We start from the raw sequence: 14,597 nt of genomic DNA, 5'->3' as shown, positions 1-14,597 counted from the left end.
TGAAGTCTTATCAAGTCTGTTTTCTGTATCCACAGGGTGGATCAGTCTTGGGATTTTCCTCCCAGAAGTTCTTTTGACCTAAGTTTCATTGCCAGGGCCTTTTCCTGTCTACCTGCCTATATCAGATCCCCCCTAGAGATTGCACCCCCTCAAATCTTTAAGGGAGGATGGGTGAATGTCCATCTTCTGGAGCTGCTTCAGGCTGACAGGGGGATGCTGACCCTGCCTGCACAAGGGGTGAAATCTCATACTACCTTAGTTTTAGTGGGCCCCAGGCAATGAATTGGTTAGGTTCCTGAAGTTATCTGAAAGAAAAGATCAGATCAATTAGACTGATTGATGTCACTTTGAAATGATTAAACCCTGGAGAAGGTCCTTTCTGATCCTGTAAGGATGTGGTTTGCTGTCTTAGAAAGTATAAGAGTTAACAGAGACCAAAGCAACATAATTCCTACCTATTTCTATCACAAAAAGTAATGGAAAGGAATAACTTCACCCAGCAGAGCCCTGGCAGCTGAAGACCTCCAGTTCCAGTCACAGCCATGCTTAAGACCACTCTCCACACATTCGGATGAGCCTCATGCATAAAGGAACCGGCAGAGAAACCCAGGTGTGCGGAACCTGGGGCATAGATCTCCAAGCCTGCTCGGATTGGGACTGGGCCTTCTCCACCCAGATCCCCCATCTTCCAGTATGTAGGTGTTAAACCCACCAACTGCCCCAGGTGCCGTGTAATCCCGTCAATGGCCAAGCCCCAGAGACTATAAAACTCAGCTCCAGGAAGCGTGACATCTTATTATCTAGTTATTACTCTGGAGAACCTGGTAGGCTACCAAAAGTATCCTGCCCACACGGCAGAGTCTGGCAAACTCCCTGTGGCGTATTCATTATGCCAAAAACCAGTAACAATGATGGGTCTCATTCTCCTGACCCTAAAAAAGCCTCAAATGTGGCACTTTTTAAAATCTCAGGGCTAGGACGAAGAAGACATTACTGGTGCTTGCTTGAGGAAATCGATGAACAACAGGATGAAGTAATACAGTGAACTTCACCCACAGGTTGGTTGATAGAAAATGACTTCCTGTGTCCAGACTTTTCTCCACTAGGTTTATTATTTAGCACTGTAGCACTGTCCTCCTGTTGTTCATCAATTTGCTCGAGCAGGCACCAGTAATGTCTCACAACAAATTGTGAGACTTGTAGTTACTGTTTTTGGCCATATCGAATATGTCACGGGTAGCTTGCCAGGCTTTGCTGTGCGGGCGAGATACTCTTAGTAGCTTGCCGGGCTCTCTGAGAGGGGCAGAGGAATCGAACCCCTCTTGGAGAGCCCGGTAAGCTACCAAGAGTATCCTGCCCGCTTGGTGAAGCCTGGCAACTTACCCGTGACGTATTTGATGTGCCCAAAACAGTAACAACAAGTCTCACAATGGAGACATTACTGGCGCCTGCTCGAGAAAATTGATGAACAATGGAAGGTCAGTGACAGTGACAGGTTTATTATTTATTAATGGACTGGAGTGATAGCACTGCGGGTAGGGTGTTTGCTTTGCATGAGACCAACCTGGGTTCGATTCCTTCGCCCCTCTTGGAGAGCCCGGCAAGCTACTGAGGGTATCTCGCCCGCATGGCAAGACCTGGCAAGCTACTTGTGATATATTCGATATGCCAAACACAGTAACAACAAGTCTTACAATTTGCCGTGGGACATTGCTGGTGCCTGCTCGAGTAAATTGATGAACAAGGGAAGACAGTGCTACAGTGCAGGTTTATTAATGGCACAGAACGCACAGTTCTGAGTTACTACTACTATCCTGTTCAATCTCTTCCTATGAAAGATGGTTTTCACTGTTATCAAAGCATATTTTCCCAGAAGGGTAGCTTCAGGTATTCCCTTTAAACCATCCATTTTCTTTTTGAAACCACTGTTCCAATGTCTATTGCTCCTCTTCTGCAGAGTATTCTGGTTTAGATGAAATATTCTCTGACGGGGTATTAATCCCATGATGGAACCAGAATTAAGAGCTGTTTAAAATCCTCTCCAAATGACTGTTCATAGAACTAAAAGTGAATACTTAGAACTAGTTTAGATACCCATTCTTGACACTTTGGCCTATTGACAGGCTGAGGGAAAGCAATTAATTCTGCACTTTGAGCTGAGGTTCCCCCCAGTGAAACTCTGGCTTCCAATGCCCTGGTCATACTAGTGACAGTATATACAAATTTGAGTTCCTTTATAGACTAGGTTGCTTACTTACAGCCAGTAAACCAAGTTTTATCTAAATTACCCAAAGTGGGTACCTTTTAAACCAAGATTAGAATACATTTGTTCAACCATCTTTGTAGAATTAGAATCTGATTCTTACAAAAAGCAAGTTACAGAAACATGGTTTTCTCTCCACTTTCATTTCAAATTTTTGCCAGATGGCTTAACAAACCCGACTTGTTCCTTTGCATAAACACAGCAAAATTAGAGAACTCTCCACTTGGGATACCCCTTTATTTACTGAGAAGTCCTGGGGGTTCGCTAAAGACAGGAGACACACCAAGAACGGCATTAATTCTATCTGGCACATCAGAGTTACCCAGGCCTGGTCATAAGAGTCATATCCATCTGCCAAATGTCATTAGGTACTAAACCATGGGGATTAACCCCCCAGGTGTGGGGTAGGCAAAGAGGTCACACAAACTGAACACTGTTTAACGATCTGTCTAGCCTATTTGCCACGTAAGGAAAACATTTGTTGCAAGTTATTGGCATTAAGATGGTGCAACGTGTGTGCTTGTTGGGCCGATTCAACTTCTGTGGCGGTGATCATTCCCGCAAATTTAGTAGTGTTATCAGCCAGAGCATTTCCTTGTGCAAGGGGGCCGGGAAGGCTGGAATAAGCTCTAAGATGTCCTATATAAAAGGGAAACTTTCTAACTCTAATTAATTTCTGAATTTGCACAAACAAGCGAACCGCATTAGAGGAGGGTTTGAGGTAACTAACGGTTTCTAATAAAGGGATGGAATAAGCAACATATGCACTACCCGTATACAAATTAAAGGAAAAATCACTGCAATGGAAAAAAGCAGCAAGAACCGCACATAGCTCCACAAGTTGAGCTGAGTTTTATGAGGTAGGGAAGGAATAGGTCTGGTCTTTAATCACAAGTGCAGCTGTTCCAGTGAAAGATCCATCAGTAAATATAGTAGCGGCCTCAGGGATAGGGTGAGGCATACAAACAGAAGGAAAAATAAATGGTGTCATTTTCAAAAACTGTAACAACTTATTGGCGGGGTAATGATTATCTATGGGGCCGGAAAAAGAAGGACAGGCAATGGGCCACAGGCCCTCAATTTGGCATAACCAGTCAAGCTGGTCCTTAAAATAGAATTGAACCAGTTTGTCAGGATCTTTGCCAAAGTGTTTTCTGCTAAAGTCAAGTCCCTGGATAATTATTTCTGCTATTAAAACATAATAGGGTACCAGAATCCTTCAAAGAGTGGTGGGGGCATGGACCCAGGAAACAGGGCCATTCTGCCAAATAAGGCCTGTAGGAGAATGTGAGGTGGCCAGAATGATTAGGCAAAAGTGTTTCTTATAATCAACAGCACAAATAAACTGTTGTGAAATAGCTGATTCTACTCGGGTAAGTGCCTGCTGGGCTTCCCGAGACAGTTCTTGAGGGGATGTTGGATTAGGATCGCCCTTTAATATGTCAAATAAAGGTTTAAGGTCCCCGGTGATAACATGTAAATAAAGCCCGAGCCAATTTATATTGCCTAATAGCATTTGAAAATCATTCAAGGTCTTTAGATGTGAAGTTTTTAATCTGTGTTTTCTGGGTTAAGACTTTCCCCTCTTATAATTTGAACCCTAAAAAGGAAAAAGGTTCAGCTGTCTTCACTTTCATAGGAGCGATTTGCAACCCAGCTTGTGATAAATTTTTCACCAATTGATAACAATGTTGAAGAAGGGCTGTTTCATCCTCGCTTCCTAATAACATGTCATCCGTGTAATGAACAATATATATCTGTGGCCAATGTAAGCGTATGAGATCAATTATTTGGGCGACAAACATTTGGCAAAGTGTCAAACTGGTTAGCTATTTCTGTGGCAGGACTTTCCATTGATATCTTTTCATGGGTCCTGTGTAATTAATTATAGGGATGCTAAAAGGAAATCTCTTCCGATCTTCAGGATGCAAGGGAATGGAAAAAAAGGCAATCATTTAGGTCAATGACAATTTTCTTATAAGAATCAGGGATAGCTACTGGGGAGGGCAAGCCCGGTTGCAGGGCTCCAAAAATGACTAGTCTTATTAATAGCTCTCAAATTCTGTAACAATCTCCAATGGCCAGATTTCTTTTTTATTAGAAAAACAGGTGTGTTTCCAAGGAGAGGTGGTGGGCTCTATATGGCCCGCAGAGAGCTGTTCCTGCACTAACTGTTCTGTGGCTGCCAATTTATGGCGAACAAGAGGCCACTGATCAACCCATACTGGATCATCAGATTTCCAAATTATTTTGTCTACATGGGGTGCAGGAATGTCAGTGGCCGTTATAAAAAATTTCTGAGCCTGACCCTTCTGTTATTGGGTTTGAGAGCAATGGGCTCTGTAATTCCTTGCAAGTATTTACCTAGGGCTGCTTTGGGCTCAAAGCCACTGTTCACCATTTGTTGAGTTACAGGGCTATCAGATCCACATATGAAAATGTTCATCTGGCTTAAAATGTCCCTTCCCCATACATTTACTGGGAGTTTGGGGAGGATGTAGGGACACACTGTTCCAGATTGTCCAGAAGTGTCTTTCCAGGGTAAGAAAGAGGTGCTACGAGAGGGGTTTTGTGACTGCCCAATTCCTTTGAGATGAGTGAGGGATGCTGTCAGGGGTCAGTTTGAGGGCCATTCTGCTTGCCTGATAATTGTGACATCTGCTCCCTTGTCTAAGAGACCGTAAAATTCCCTGCCACCCAGAGTCAACTTAAGGGGTATTTTATATTCAGTGAGTTTTTGAATCCAGAAAACGTCCAGGGATTCTGAGTTGATAACATCCATGGTATGTCCTGACCCGGGACTGTAAGTAGGCTGGGAAGGATTAAGCAACAGCTGGGCAAAGCACTGGCCAGGTTCTATTACCAAAAATGGGAGAGTGGAGATAGCGATAACTTGTATCTATCCAGTATGATCATTATCAAGCACTCCAGGCATGACTTGAAGTCCTTTAAAGAGGCAACTGCCGGGACTGGAGCAATAGTACAGTGGATAGGGCGTTTGCCTCGCATGTGGGTGACCCGGGTTTGATTCCCAGCATCCCATATGGTCCCTTGAGCACCACCAGGAGTGATTCCTGAGTGCAGAGCCAGGAGTAACCCCTGAGCATCTCTGAGTGTGACCCAAAAAAAGCAAAAAAAAAAAAAAGAGGCAATTGCCTCGCCCAGTGATGATTCCAGAGGTATGAGAGGGTAGAGGGCTGCAGGCAGTGGTGGCAGTAATCTGAGGCCCAGAGGTATTTGTTAATATTATGCAGGCGGCAGCACATAGGTCCAATCCTGCATCACCAGCGGAGGCACTGCGGAGGCTAGAAATGGATTGGGGGAGCGGATCTGTGACATGGTTCCCAATGCCCCAGGGTTCTGTGTATCAAGCAGGGCCTGGGGCTGGCCCCAGTTGAAGTTTCCCTGACCCGGTACTTTAACCAGGGGATTTCCATGAATATCAGTTAATGGTCTGACATTCAGACACCCAATGATTACTCCTCTTTCAGGTAATCATTACGGGCAAGGGCCAGGCGGTTCAGGTTGTTTTTTCTGCTTGGCCTCAGGACAATGTTTGGCAAAATGTCCTTCCTGTTTTCAATTAAATCATTTCTTGTGCTCCTCTTTAAGAGCTGCGCCAATGGCCAGTCCCATGTTATGGACTGTACAGATGCCGGAGCACAAGCGGATGTAATCTTCTAGTGTTTTTCCCTGTTTATGAGGCCACAACACAGCCTGACAAGCAGGGTTAGCATTCTCAAAAGCAAGGTGGAGAACAAAGTCAGTTTCTCCCTCACTTGGGCCAAAAAGTTTCTCTGCGGTGGTAGAGAGTCAGCTAACAAAATCACAATAAGGCTCATCTGGGCCCTGATGGACATTAGCTAGGGATGTGGTAACAGCCCCCTTTTGAGGAAATCTGTGCCAGACCTTGAGTCCTGCATACTGAATTTGAGCGAACAACCCAGAGGGAGAGGTTGTTTCTTTTTGTTCATTTGAGTCAAAAGGTTGGTTTCCCACCATCATATCTAGAGTCCAATTTACTCCTTCCCCATTAGTCGCCATGTTGCGGCGCGCAGTATCCCTGCAGTTTTCATAGAGTTCAGATTTCCAGAGTATAAACTCTCCTCCGGACAGGGTGGCTCTGGCCATCTGATGCCAGTCATTAGGAGTTCACCATAAAATCTCCTAAGGTCTCAAGAATGGAGAGAGTGAAGGGGGGCCACAGGGCCATACTGAGTCACGGCAGCTTTTAACTCTTTTAGGGTCTTAAACCCCAAATGATGATACTCTCTTTGAGCTACCTCATGCCTGTCCTCACCTTCCCTTTCCTGCTTGATAATTTATTTTACGGGAAAAACATTGAGGGTGGAAGCTCTTGGTTGGTTGAGGAAAGATTTACTGTCAGTTTTTCCCTGCGGTGTTGTGACCAAGTTTAGGGGCATTATCTGGTGTGGCAGGTGAGCCCGTTAATTTGAGATCAAGGACCCGAAGTTCATTTACCATAGTGTTATGTTCCTTTTTTTAACTGAATCACTTCTTGAAGTGCCTTTATGTGGGACAAGAGACTTCTTTTGGTCTGCTGAAGGTTAGAAAAGGGAGGGTAATCAACAAACGGCTCTTCCACAGGGGCCGGGGCATTGGGGACAGGCTTTGCAGTTCCCTTAGAGCGTAGATGATATGGCGGAAGTCCAGGGAAGTGAAGGGCAGGGAAATTATAAGGGGGCGGTCTATGAGAAACAGAAGGAGGCCAGTCAGGGTGAACATAATGAGCTGCTTCAATTTCTAATTCTGCTTCTTCCTCTGGGAGAAGTCAGTCAGGAGGATCTATGGGAGGGACATGGGATCCTGAAAAAAAGGCTGCTGGCTCTCGGCCTAAGAGTTTAGTCTTTCTTGCAAGTTCGGGGTAGTAGGCATGGTAATAGAAACAGAATCCTCATTGTTAGGGGAGTTGGAATGGAGAGATCTGAGGCTATGGCTTGGCTTGAGTGGAGGACACTCAAGGGAAAGGGGGGGTTGTCTAGAGTGCTTTTTCTCTAGGAAATCCTGACAAGTGGAAATAGCTTTTTGGATCTCTGGGTGACACTCTTTAATAGAGAGGACTTCGTTGATCAGAGAACAGTAATTAAAACATTTGATAGGAACTGTATCACGACCAAATGTGTTGTAAAATTCCTGAAGAGCATCACCTACACTTTTCTGATGCTTTACATTGATGGTGCCCTCTTGGGGGAACCATGGGCAGACATAATAAAGGAATGTAAAAAACTGGACTAAGTTCTTTTCTACTTTTAACCCCCCTAGTTTTCAGTGCCTCCTTTAGATCAATAACAAACTTCTCTCTAATAGATAGTTTCTGACCCATGATCCAAGAGAAAAAGTCGAAAAGGAGAAACGAAGGAGGTGAGAAGAAAGAGAGGATAGGTTCAGAAAAGCAGCCAACAACAATTCCTTATAATTGAGGTGAATGAAATGCTTATGACGAGTACCTAATTGATGCACAGTTTTTCTTCTGTGGGGGATGCGAATTTATCTGGGATTCGCAGCTGTGACCCCCTTATCCTTTCATGGGAGTCTTCTAGTGGCGGGCGCCCTAATGGCGTTTAAGTGCCCAACCCGTGCCCTCAGGAGAGTAATCGTTGGCTTAGGAAAAACAGTGTTCAAAGAGACAAATAACAATGAAGATAATGGAGATCAAAAAGAATATGAAAACAAATGGCAAATCTTGTGGCAGGACACAAATGAAATCAATAGAAGAGAGACATGCCATGAGTGGGGGAGAAGAGAAAGTGTTCTTTGACCAGTTAATTCTTCGACAACCTAGTCCCTTTCTGACATAGGTTGAGAAAAAATATCCACCGCTCACCTTTCCCAAAGTCTTCTTGACTCCTGTGATCATGGCCACCTTTGGCGGTGCTCGTTGCAGGGGTCCCTTGTGTCCTGCCCCACGTTGGGTGCCACATGTTTCATCCCATGGGACTCGTCAACGTGGGTAACAGGGAGAGGGTGTGAGAGAGTGAAAGAGAGACAGACAGCAGTGTAGGATAACACTGTTTTGTCCTTCCTGCATAGCCTCAGGTAGTTTAGGTTTATTGGGTTGCTCCCATCACAGTGCTCCCATTCCTCTGTGTCTATTTGTAACTTCTTTCTTTGTGCTCTGTTGACTTGTAAATATTGTTTTTCTCTTCTCTCTAAGTCCTTTGCATAGTTTATTCAGAGCAATCTCCTTTTTGTATGGACACAGAAAACATGCTTTTGTAATGTAACTCTCAGTAATATTTCCCTTCTGGGCATCTGTTCTCTCACCTAAGCCTCAGCTGCCTTTACTTCCTAGCGTCCCCAAAAGCAGAGTCCTGACGAGGGACGGGATGGAACTAGGGCAAGCGGTAAGCTATGTGCTACCCTGGCATCGAGATGGGCCTGGCCAAAGCACCATAATGCTTAACTGTAAGTTAAGAGCTTGGTCATGGACAAATGCTGTCATGATCCAAAAAGTAATAACTAGATTTGGACCCTGCTAGAGCTAGGAATGATTAATCTGGCCTGAGTGCTGTAGTCTGAGTCTGTGGCAAGATGTTTCCAGGAGAGCTGACCTACAAGTCTCAATGTTATCTCTTACTGTGTCCGTACAAAAATAGCTAGTATTGATGTTCATAGTTATTGGACTGAGGAAAAGAGAAAAACACCTTAGGAGATATTTTGACCATGGGCAGTCAGGAAGGGCTTTGGAATACATTTTAGGTGGTGTTCCCTTTGAATTAGGTGGGCCCTCAGGAAGGGCTTTCTTATGTTGATTTTGCTACTTGACTGGGTACAGTGTCAGCTCAGACTGCAGGGGAGTTGGAGGCAATAGAGCTGGAGAGAGGAGAGAGCAGGGTGGCAAAATGGACTGTGGAGAGTCTAGCAAGGGGGAATAAGTGCTTGAGAGAACTTGGGCTCTCCATAACATAAATTTCTTCTATGGGATAAACTTCCTTGTAATAAACTGGTACTAAGATCAACCAGCCTGGCCCTCGTCTCTTCCTTTGTCTGCCCTTGGCCAACAGCCATCCCGATCCAGGCTACACACAGCAGCTCAAGAGCACCAAATGCAGGCGGTGAGACAGAGTCATCCAGAGAGCCCATGAACACACAACCTTCTGAGTGCATACTTTTTTACACAGCAGAATTAGAGTATAGTGAGCAAAAGCTGAAGCTGTTTTGTTGTGAATTCAACAGCACTTATATATGTTGAGCTTAAGCTTTGTCCCTCATAGCTTTGGGGTTGAGGCAAAAAAAGGTAGTCATGGGACAGACAAGGGAGATAACAGGTTATCAGGGACTCTTCAGAAGGGTACTCATTAAATCACAGGCTGACATCAAGACGGTTCTAGTTCCTGTTGGCCAGCCATCCTGTTCTCATAAAATGCCTTTCTTAACCCTATATATTCTATAGGCAATTTCTTGCAAAAGCTATGTACCCAAGAGCCCACTCACTATGTAATTCTTTGCTAAGTATCTCTAGAAATTTTAGTTACCAAAAGTCTCAGAGATGAAATAAAACACTGGTAGGATAAGTTTTGCAACCAATTTTATAACTCTAGAAACTCATGTTTTAAAATAAACCATTACTCTTTGATGTACCAAAATTATTTTAACTCACATTCTTATAATCCTATGTAGATACAAATATGAACATAAACATAACAGCATACGACCTTTGAACCATCAGTTTTTATGAAACAGGAGTAAACTTTCTTTCACTCAAGTTCAATAGTTCTTGTACCTTAGTTATTTCCACAATACAAACATGCTTTCAGACACAGAAACAGGCTGTTGTTTTTTTTTTTACCAAACTTTGATATTAGCATCAGAACACACTTGGACTTCCAGTGTTTATGGAAACATAAGAAAACTTTTGTTTATTTTGATGGCTTCTCTACCTCTGTTGTTTGTAAAACAGCTAAATTCCTTGTTAAAATTGGCTAAGACTTGTAAGAGAAAGCTTTGCATTCTCTGAACTCTTATTTCACTTTAGTTTTAGGCTCTAGTTCTGCAGCTCTTCCTAGATAGTACAGTTTCTTAAGTTCAAAAGAATTTCAACTGTTAATAACCATTAATGTTCTTCCAATAAGAATTTAGATTAAGACTTTTTGCTTTCTCTGTAGGCTGAACATTTTTTTTGTTTAAACCTGGTCTAACAAGTTCCCAAAACACCTAGACCCTTTAAATTGCTGGACTGCATATCACTCTGATCTCTTGTGATGATTCTGCTTCCCCAGGTCTAATTTCTACTACTGATTTTCACTCTGGCTCCAACACTCGAGGATTCCACATAGACAGACAGACAGACAGACAATGAACTGACTAAAAATACCAAAGTACATGTATTCAAGTCTGCAGTTGATTTTTCCATCTGACCCTTCAACAATGTTAGGGAGAAAACAGATGGACTGAGAAAGGAAGGGGCAGTCCCCAGGGCAAAGTTAAGCCCTGTCGGCTATTGGGAATATTGTTCATCATTTCCCAGCCTGATCAGCCAGTTTCCTCCTTCTTAAAAATGGGTCGTGAAAGTGCTTTTGTTGATAAAAGCCGGCAAAATAAGCTATGACAAAGTTGTTGAAACCTAAGGTGGTCAGATGTTTCATGTTTTGGTCAAGGCTAATTCAGGAGATAGTATCTTCTTATCAGACATGGAGATAGGCTGTCTTAGTGACACAATTCTTTGTTTCTGGTATCAAACAGTTAATCATATGATCTTGCATTTTCCTGCCTCCTCTACTTTGATTATCCTATTTCTTTTGTTACCTGCAAAGATCTGACTGCAAAATGATCTGGTAATGAAAACTGCCATTCACTAGCTGTCTTTCCTTATGCTCTAGCTTATATTCAGTCCACGTGGTGTTACAGAGGTCAACAAGACATTCCTTATTTAAACTATCTAGCTGGAGGCTCTTCTAATGTTTCAATAAGCAACCCAAAGGAGAATATTTGGACATCGATGTAGAATTTCCCATATCTCCTAAATGCCAGCAATAATCTATAAAAAAGGATGGTTCCCTGGCAAAACTTTTCTCCTGGTAGTTTCTCCCAAGAGGATTTGACCCCTTCTGTCTGAACTGCTGTGGTTCTAACGAGTTCCAGTGCAGACATGACCATGACTGTATGCCGGCCTATCTTGGGTCAGAAAATCACAAGCAAGGACATCTCCATCAGTGATCTGCCAAAAACCCCAGGCATCCCTGGGGTCTGCTCAAGCATCTACACAACTATGGTGTGAGTGTGGAGCTGTATCTAGAGTGCTATGGGTTTCTGAGAAACCTTGCTACTCTGCTATTCTTAGCTTGCTACATATTCCATTGCTTCCTGCTGGCATGCTTCCTTCCTCAAACTCCTTTTAAGCTTTTTTAAAAAAAATCTTATTAGTGAAACACTATGAGATACAGTTGTGGACTTGATGACTTGATCACTTGGCTTCCCGTTAATCATCGAGTTGCTTGAGTGGGCGCCAGTAACATCTCCATTCATCCCTGTCACGTGCTAGTGTAGCCCAATGACATTTGTTTGTTCTAGGAATATGAAGAGCCTCAAACCGATTGTTCAGGGTCTTGATGAAGAAGTCTGACCATCTGGTAGGTGGACGGCCACATGGTCTTTTGATGACCTGTGGGATGCAGTTGGTAATGGCTCTAGTCCAGCAGTCATCTCCAAATCTCATTACATGCCCAGCCCATCTGATTTTCGATGCCTTGGCAAACGAGACAGCGTCCCTGATTCTTGACCGCCGACGGAGGTCGGAACTCCATATTCTTTCTCTCATTTGAGTAAAACGTGATACTCCAAGCATAGCTCTTTTGATTCCTCTTTGGGAGACCTGAATAGTGCTCTCATCTTGTTTTTGTAGGGCCCAGGTCTCTGAGGAATATGTTAATCCAGGAAGAACAGTGGAATCGAAGAGATGTGCCCAGAGTCGGAGGTTCTTCGTCCTCTTAGCTATTTCTTTGACACTCTTGAAGGCATTCCAAGCTGCGCTCTTCCTGCTGCGCAACTCAGGTGCCAGGTCATTTGTCATGTTGAATTCTCGACCTAGGTACACATAACTGTTGCATTCAGAGATGGTCGTTCTGTTGAGAGTGAATGGAGCGTCAGTAACGAGACTGTTTCTCATAAACATTGTCTTCATGAGATTCAGCTGTAGTCCGACCTTTCCACACTCCTGGTCGAAGTTGGCCAGCATTTGTGCCACTTGGCTAATGTTTGGTGTTATTAGAACAATGTCATCAGCAAAGTGGAGGTGGTGTAGTTGCCGACCGTCTATCTTCACTCCCATTCCTTCCCATTCCAGTCGTTGCATGACGTTCTCGAGGGTAGCACTGAAGAGTTTGGTGAAATGGTATCACCCTGATGAACCCCTCTCTTGACAACAATGATCACTTCTTTGTAGAATGGTTAGATCCTGGTAGTGAATCCGGAATACAGCTCATGGAGGATTCTAATGTATTGAATATGAATGCCCTGATTGTCGAGGGCTTCTATGACTGCTTTCGTCTCAACAGAATCAAAGGCCTTCTTTAAATCAATGAACGTTAGACAGAGCAGCATCTTAAACTCCCGAGAAAACTCAATGAGCTTGATTATTGTGTGGATATGGTCTATGGTGCTGCATCCTTTGCGGAACCCGGCTTGCTCACATGGTTGTTGTTCATCTAGTGTTCTGCCAATTTTATTCAGGATGACTCGAGTGAACAGCCTGCAGATGACAGGCAATAGGCAGATCGGGAGATAGTTGCCAATGTCATGAATGTCTCCCTTCTTGTACAGTAGTACAGTCCTGCTGGTTTTCCACTGGGATGGAACCTTGCATTCAGACAGGTAGCGCGTGAAGAGCCGAGCCACTGTATTGATGCCTACTGACTGCAGGTTCTTCAGGTGTTCAGGTCTGACCTTGTCTGGGCTGGGTGCTGTTTGCTTCTTTACCGATGAAATGGCGTGTCGGATTTCGGAAGAGAGAACGTTGGGAACAACATATCCATCCTGTGGAATGTGGTATGTGGGCAGGTGGACATGGCTATCGAAGAGATCAGAGTAGAAGTCCTGGATAATCTTCTGCATTGCCCTTCTGAAAGATGTGATAGATACATCAGAACGTCAGAGGGCAGTCATCTTGGTCTTGTAGTTGGTGAAGGACAGGCAGGCATTATGAATACTTTTCCCAGCTTCTGCCGCATCTACCAGCACTTCTGCTCTTCTCTTTTTGAGGTCTTTCTTTATCGCATCTCTGCACTGCTTTACGAGCTCAGATGCCTCCAACACCTCTTTTGTCACATGTTTCGAGGAACAGGTTTTTTCCAGTGTCGAAAAAGACATGATGTGATTGATGCCTTCTTGTTTATGTCAGACCAATGATGTCATACTTGATATTTTGCACTTGTACCATCAGGTCCTCGATGGATGCATCTGACGCTAGCATACGTGCATTGAAAGTACAGACAATCATTTTTGTCTTTCTTCGTTTTGGCAGCCTAGTTCGGCCTTGAGTTTTTATCAGCCTCTCCTTCCTCATCCTTCTCAACGCTGCCGTTTTGGTGACTCTTTCAGGGTCAGGGGAATGAGAACCATTGTAATTACTGGTTTTGGTATATCGAATACGCCACGGATAGCTTGCCAGGTTCTGCCATGCGGGCGGAATACTCTAGGTAGCTTGCCAGGCTCTCCGAGAGGGATAGAGACTTTTGGGGCGACCTCTAATCACCCCTGTAGGTATTCTCATGGTTCAAACCATATTTGTACATTGCAAGGTTTTGTGCTTGGGTTTCAGTTATACAATGATTGAGTACCCATCCCTCCACCAGTGTCCATTCTCCACCCCCAATGATCCCTGTATCCTCCCCCCTCATCCCCCCTAACCCATCCTGCTTCTGTGGCAGAGCATTCCCTTTTGTCCTCTCTCTCCATTTGGGTGCTGAGGTTTGCAAAGGAGGCATTGAATGGCAATCATATTCGGTCAATAGTCTACTTTCAGCATGCATCTCCTATCCTGGGAGGATCCTCACAACACCCTTTACTTGGTGTTCCCTTCTCTATCTGAGCTGCCCTTTGCCCTAGCCTGTGAGGCTGGCCTTCAAGCTATGGAGTGAACCACCTGGTATTTATCTTGATACTCTTGGATGCTAGTCTCCTATTTTGTAATTTTATATTCCCCAGATGAATGCAATCTTTCTATGTCTGTTCCCTCTCTTTCTTACCCATTTCACTTAGCATGATACTTTTCATGTAGTACCATTTGTATGTAAATTTCATGACTTCATATTTTCTAACAGCTGCATAGTACTCCATTGTATAGATGTACCAAAGTTTCTTTAACCAGTCATCTGTT

This window comes from Sorex fumeus, unplaced genomic scaffold (assembly GCF_029834395.1).
Source record: "Sorex fumeus unplaced genomic scaffold, SorFum_2.1 ptg000007l, whole genome shotgun sequence".
NCBI classification, from domain to species: Eukaryota; Metazoa; Chordata; class Mammalia; order Eulipotyphla; family Soricidae; genus Sorex; species Sorex fumeus.
This window is presented reverse-complemented; position numbering follows the sequence as displayed.